Genomic DNA, 7,647 nt, shown 5'->3' with positions numbered 1-7,647 from the left:
CACTCCTTGGATATGCACTGTGTATAGGTAGGTTTTTTGAATATGACTTCCCTTTGTAGTGGTTGGTCCAGTTTCTTATCTGAAAGCTTCAGACCTGGAATTCAGGGAATCTACCACCTCACAGTGTTCCATAGATAAGTGAAAGCTTTGCACCATTTCTAGCAGAATCCTCCCAAGTGCCAGCCTATTGCTAATAAACCACTCCTCAATTTCCATCTCTGGAGCGAGTGCTCCTCCCCTTGGCTAATTCTGTGAATAGAGGCCCCCCTGTACAACTCCCCTGTACAGGGACCATACTGGGGTCTCTGCCTCCATTCACTTGTCCAGGGCATTCAGTGTTCTTGTGCCCCAGGGAAGTAGGTGGATTCCATTACCCAGCAAAACAAGGGATTTTCACCCAAAAGCTAAGACCGGCCAAGATAAATAGCTGTTATGGACAAGGAGTTTCTAAAGAAATTCCATAAAAGACCCCTCTGAGTTGTATATTGGTTCACTGAAGAGATGTCGCTGGTGAGCCACGTGGAACACTGAATGAGAAACCGGGAACATAAAGGAAGTAACAGGACTAGTTTTTATAATTGAATGTCCTAATTGAGACTAAGAGCTGGATGTTTATAGAAGTTGGAGGACTGTATTGTTTAACTTGTGGTTTTCAAAGGAAGTGGACAAACTGTTTTGATGTTATACAGAAGCGTAACCGATGGTATATGAAAGTTTAAATGATGGTAAAAGGAATTCATGACTTTAATGGTATAGGAAGTGTGTATGGGAACTCTTGAATCACGGCTTGAACCACTGATTGATCACCTGAGGCAAGCACCGAGTCAGCTGTGGGAGCACAAGTTAAGGCAGTTCACCTGTGTGACCACAAGGGCTGGAGTCTGTGTCCACCTCTCCCAGACCCCATTTAAGGGCTGACCACCAGTAGTGAAGGATCTCTTGTTGGAGATCCATCCTGTGGAATTCCAGGCAAGCCTGGACCATCCATGACAGGTGAGCCCTTTCTATGTTATCAGGTGTCCTTATACCATCTGGATAATCAATCTAAAAATATACTGCTTGGGAACTATTCTTTTTGGGTCAACAACCTACAGGATACTGTTGATCTGGGTATTTACCCTACAAAAGGGTAATTGATGATATATACGGAATTGTAGTTGATGGTGTGAAAGACAGAAACTGTTTTCCTTTCTTTTGTCTCAAAGTTTGCTTCGTATGGCCTTTTCTGGTGACAAGATTCTGAGTGATAACTGCTGGTTATCTAGGTGGGTGTTACGGTGCCTCATTGTCTCTGCTTATGGTTGTAAGCAGAAATAGGTGCAAATAGTCTTTTCTGTGGGGTATGGCTTGGAGAAGCTGACCACCACAAAAAGACAACGATGCTCCTGCATAGCAATGAAGATGACATCCCCTGCTGGCTTATCTGTTGGGCCAGACGTGTCACACAAACGAAGAAAAGGAAAAAACACCTGAGAAATGAGGGATAAAAAGCCTTCACTGAACTAAGGATTTCAGGGGAAGAACTTTCAGAAATGAACTTTGGAGAACTCCCAAAGAAAAAATCTTTGATTAGAACTCCCGAGGAGACTTAGGACGGACCCTGAGGCCTGCTTGCTGCCAGCTCCCATCCCCCGTGGTGACCAGACAAGTTCCTGAGATCAATAGACCTACTACGAACCTCGCTGGATCCACGATGGTGATTATATCTCTTGCTTTCTGCCAATCTCCTTGCTTTTCATCTCTTTTCTATCGCCCACCTTCCCTTCCCCATATCCCTAAGCAACTAGTATTTGTAATATACTGGTTAGGCTAACATTTGACCCGTTGTGTCTTAATCTCACCATCGGGTATACACATAAAGAACCTTGTCTCCCTCCTTTATACTGGAGTGTTACAGATGGTATGAATAGTGGAATTGTGTGTGTGTGTGGGGGGGTGAGAGGGGGGAAAAAAAGAAAAAAGCAGCAGAAGGATTAAGGAAAATGGTGAGTTTGAGATCTAGGATTAATTAACAAAGGGAATTCCCATCTTGCTGGGAGATATAGGTTATAGTTCCTTGAAGGAATTCAGTAAACAACCTTGCCCTGAGGAAGCTGGTGGACTCTACCTAGGAGGAGCAGTTGCCCAACATAGAGTCACTGCAGCTTGCAAATGCAACTTTTGAGAGAGTGAAAGAGAGTGGGGGGGGAGGGAGAGGGGCAGGGAGGCTGTGGGTGGAGACACGTGCTGTAAACAGTGTATTACTTGTGAATGCAGCAGGTGTGGGGGAACAGGATGTTTGAAGCAAGAGTGGCCTTCATCTGCAGAGATCTAGGAAACTGATATCCCAGTGTGAGCATGGGAAGCCTTCAGGGTTGGAGGTGAAACTGAAATAATTTGTGTAATGATGAAGGTTTGGAAAGTGAAATGGATTTGGGAAAGGCACGGGCTGAGGAAGGTAAACATGAGCAATATGTCCTAGATAAAGGAACCAGAAGTAAGGAACCTGGAGAAATTAACTGAGGAGGTTTGGAGAGTATATACAGGGATTGTAACAAAATAAATAATTTCATGACATGACAGCTTACTTTAGAAGCAAATAGTTGTACTGAAAGCATATGGAGACTTCAGTTTTCACATGAGAATGATGTTTTTACTAAAGAAGGAATACTGCCACTTTAAATTTAAACTTCTCAAGTATCACACAGCTCACATGGGAAAGTCTGTTCAGCAGCTGTGTCTGGGAAGATTAGAGAAAGGTTTAAGGCTGTGTGTGCTGGAGGAAAGTCTCTGAAGATAAGCCTTAATTATTTAAAATAAATCATATGTAAAAGCCAATGTGGTGAGAAATCTCACAATGAAATATTAATACAAATTAATAGATGGGAAGGATGTATTCATAGTCACTCTCCTTGCAGCATAGGCAAAGACCAGGCATTGTCCTTGGACATCCAGACAATTGATCTGTCACAGCAGATTGTTTCCCCGATATGAGCATGAAATGTTGCTAACTTATATTCCAACAAGGGAAGAATATCCAAAGCTCATTGGCATGAGCAGTAGCACTGAGAATGTGATGCTGCATTTGTGTATTTATTATAACTGTAGTTAAACAGCATTGTGGTGTTGAACCATTTTATGATAGCACTACCTTGAAGTAATATTGAAACCCAGTCTGTATCAATGTCCTCCTGTCAGTTGCCAAGCCCCTTCCAACAGCTGTTCTGCAGCATCTCTTGTGTCCTGGAGATTTCTGTGCTTGGATCACAGTCACATCCTTAGGTGGTGTCTGCATTCACACTGCCCACTTCAGCATGACTTGGTTCTGCCTGTTTCCTCCTGCAGTGTAGGAAGTGGTGTGGAAACATTTAGGCTGGCTTTGTGCTGTGTAGGGATTATGACCTACAAAGTTGAACTTCAGGGAGCTTGCTAATCTGGTCTTAGGTTTCTTCTATGCAACCACATCAATTCAGTGTCACTTCTGAAATTCTCATTAGATGGCTTAAGTTTCCCACTGCACTATCTGTGGCTAATACCTTGAGAGTGAACCATCTAAGAATCATGCCAAGATATATTCTATCTCAGGAGATAAAAGTGGCTAACTTGAGTTCTTTGCATGTATTAAAATAAGAATTCCCAGACAGATGATAATAACAAATTAAACTTGGAACAAGAGAGCAGAATGTTACATGCTTAACATGTAGCTGCCTTATTTAGCTAGATAAATGCAAATATACAATCACTAACTACCTCTTGCTCATCAGGTAGATCATGTTCTTTAACAGTCAGCCCTATTATATTGTGGTGTATTCAGTTGCCATGTAAATAACCCACCAAAAACCTGTTTTTTTTTTTAACTTCAAATGCCTTCAACATAGCATTTTGGATTATACCACACAACTGTGTGATGAGGAATGATCTTTTGGTGTGTGAACTTCATGCACTCTGACTATAGCCTCACAGTTTTTATCTCAATGTGGCTGCTGGGGTAAAAGGAAACAAACTCTTACAAATATATCAGTAGTAAGAGGAAGACCAAGGAGAATCTCCATTCTTTACTGGATGTGACTGGAAATGTGACCACTGAGGATGAGGGAAATGCTGATGTTATCAATGCCTTCTTTATGTCTGTCTTTAAAAGCCAGACCAGTTATCTTCAAGGTACTCAACTTTTTGACCTGTTTTGGCTAGGCAGCAGAATACCCCCCTCAGATTCATGAGGAAACAGTAAGAGACGTACTACTCCAAATGGACTTCCAGAAGTGCATGGGGTCGGATGAGTGGAGAGTGCTGAGCGAGCTGACAGAAGTGATAGCTTAGCCTTTTTCTTTTATCATCTATCAGCATTCTTGGTTGGCTGGTGAGGCACCAGAAGACTGGAGGCTTGCCAATGTGATTCCCATCTACAAGAAGGGTTGTAAGGCAGATACAGGGAACTACAGGCCTGTCAACCTGACCTCAGTGCCAGGGAAGGTTATGGAGCGGAATGTCTTGAGGAAGATCATGTGGCATGTGTAGGACAAACCGGGGCATCAGGCCTAGCCAGCATGGGTTCATGAAGGGTCCTGCTTGACCAACCTGATCTCCTTCTGTGATCTAGTGACCCATCTGGTGGATGAGGGAAAGGCTGTTGATGTGGTCTACCTAGACTTCAGCAAAGCCTCTGTCACTGTCTCCCACAGTATTCTCCTGCATAAGCTGGCAGCCCATGGCATGGGTAGGTACACTCTTGGCTGGGTAAGGAACTGGCTGGAGGGCCGGGTCCAGAAAGTGGTGGTGAATGGAGTTAAATCCAGCTGATGACTGATCACGAGTGGTGTTCCCCAGGGATTGGTGCCGGGGCCTGTCCTCTTCAGTATCTTTATTGATGACCTGGATAAGGGCATTGAGTGCACCCTCAGTAAGAGTGCAGATGACCCCAAGTTGTCTCGAAGTGTCGATCTGCTTTGGGGTAGTAAGGCTCTACAAAGGGATCTGAACAGGGGATTGCTTGGCTGAAGCCAATGGGATGAAGTTCAGCAAGACCAAGTGCTGGGTCCTGCACTTTGACCACGGCAACTCCAGGCAATGCTATGGGCTTGGGGCAGAGTGACTGGAAGACTGCGTAGAAGAAATGGAATTGGGGGTATTGGTCAATGCTCAGCTGAACATAAGCCAGCAGAGTGCCCAGGTGGTCAAGAATGCTAATGTAATCCTGGCCTGTATCAGAAATTGTGCCAGCAGGAGCAGAGAAATAATCATCCCTTTGTATTCCTCACTGATGAGGCTACACCTCAATCCTGTGTCCGGTTTTGGGCCCTTCACTGCAAGAAAGACATCGAGGCCCTGGAGTGTGTGTCCAGAGAAAGGCAATGAAGCTGGTGAGAGGTCTGGAGCACAGGGCTATGAGGAGTGGCTGACGTAGCTGAGATTCATCAGTTTGGAGAAAAGGAGGCTCAAGGGAGACATTACTGCTCTCTGTAGCTACCTGAAGGCAGGTTTTAGTGAGCTGGGGGACAGCCTGTTGTCTCACGTAACTGATAGTAGGACTAGAGGGAATGGCTTTGAGTTACACCATGGGAGATTCAGACTGGGTGACCACTTTTCTGAAAGAGTGGTCAGGCACTGGAATGGGCTGCCCAGGGAGGTGGTGGAGTCACCTACCCTGGAGGTGTTCAAGGTACATTTAGATGTTGCACTGCGGGACATGGTTTGGTGAGAACTACCGGTGATAGGTGGATGGATAACTGGATCTTATAGGTCTTTTCCAACCTTGGTGGTTCTGTAGTTCTATACATTCTGGCTTATCTCCTATGTTTAGGAGGAAAGTATTTTTGACACATATTTTAAAAAGTGTTAGATAACCACAGATGCCAGCAGCTACCTGATGAGATTTACAGGACTCTCTTGGTGGGAGGAGTCACATGTGCTTTAATGCATTATATCCTAAAAAGGCCTTAGGAGCAGTTGTACTGGGACAGATGAAAGGACTGTGTAATCCAGGGGCTGTCTCCACGATGATTTTTGTGTTGGATACACTGTCCTACTCCAATCTGTTGTTCTCACGAACTTGTCTGGTAACTGGGGGGGGATGGGAAAAAGACAGGAAGCTCTGCAGCAAACAGGCCTCAGGGGTTCTTCCAAAGAGGCTTTTTTCTTTGGGAGTTCTTTTTTCAAAGTCCTTAGTTTAGTGAAGGCCTTTCATCTAGTTTCTCAGTTCGTTTTTTTCTTTTCTCTCTGTTAGTGTGACATATCTGGCCCAACAGATAAGGCAGCAGGGAGTGGTGCCTTTGTTGCCATGCACAAACATTATTGTCCTTTGCAGTGATCAGCTTCTCCGTGCCTTGAGAAAGACTGCTTGCCTCTATTTCTGCTTATCTTTACAACCAATAAGCAGAGGCACTGTGGCATAATGACACCCCCATAAATAAACTGTAGTTGTCAGAGTCTTATCACAAGAAAGCTTTGAGACAAAAAATGAAGAAAAGTTTTTGTCTTTCATGTATCTGGGCAAGCATTAGTCCAGATCTGGCATATATAGTGCTTTCCCTCGATGAGGGGATGACAAAATGCTTCCTGTGATACAATGCTTCCACCTGTTTTGACTCAGAAAGCAAATGTTTTCTGTATATTATGTAATTGCCTATGAATTTAATCTCCATAAAACTCTATAATCTCCTTTGGATGCATTTGACTTCAACCATCTATAGCTACTTCACTTTCTGGCAGTACATATTTGAGAACAACTGTTTTCAAGGATGAAGCATAGGAAGAGTAAGTTAAGATCAAAAATCTCTATTGAGCACTGTGAGAGCTTGCTGAGAATTGCAACCCCTTTTATTGAAACAGATGTTGATGCATTTGCTTTGCAAAAACAAGGTCAAATATTCTACTAGTTTTATGTTTTTGTTGCCCTCTTTTTGTTACCTTTTAATTAAAAAAACCCAAAACATTAAAATGAAGAAATTTTCTTACCTATATTTATTATCTATGTCATGTCTTTTATATGGAGCCCAAGCCTATTTCTCTTCACTCTATACAGGCTGGGCAAGCCCAAAGGTTGGACACCCATGCTCTGTGTTATGGTTAGGCATATGATTATGGCCAGGCAGTGGGGGTGACAGTAGGTAGGTAATTGTGGGTCACACATTATTTATATTTCAAAAGAGGACATCTAACTATTATTAACTTCAATGAACCTCAGTTTCTTCTAGAAGTGTTCTTTTAGACTGGTGAGATTCCTCAAGCCTGTCTAACAGACTAGGGACTCTTAAAGCCTTTATGTAGTCAGCTGATCTGGGCCACTGAAAATAAACCCTCATGTCTTCACGGAAAGTAGATAACTGTATTGCTGGCTGCCCTTTCCTTTAAAGAGCATGAACTTTAGCTCTATTCAGGCCACCCCTGCGTATGCTTGCTAGAAACACCTGCACTGGCAGAGCTTCAGCACTGACAGAATTCTCTGAACTTTATTGAGATGAACAGGGTAATAGGCATTTACTCAAATAAGGTGTACCAGAAGGAGCTCAGTTCAACAAAATATGCAATAATATAACGCATAATAGTGCAAGAACTTCACACAGAAGATCTTTCATCTTACTACTCTGAGCCATTGGAGCCTGCAATTTATATTAGCAAGAGCTTAGTTTTACTTACAGCATGTTCTGGAATGACAACGCAGTTGTTCTG

The sequence above is a fragment of the Cyrtonyx montezumae genome, unplaced genomic scaffold, assembly GCF_038088225.1.
Source record: "Cyrtonyx montezumae isolate F1298 unplaced genomic scaffold, pur_monq_1.0 scaffold_44, whole genome shotgun sequence".
Taxonomy (NCBI): domain Eukaryota; kingdom Metazoa; phylum Chordata; class Aves; order Galliformes; family Odontophoridae; genus Cyrtonyx; species Cyrtonyx montezumae.
This window is presented reverse-complemented; position numbering follows the sequence as displayed.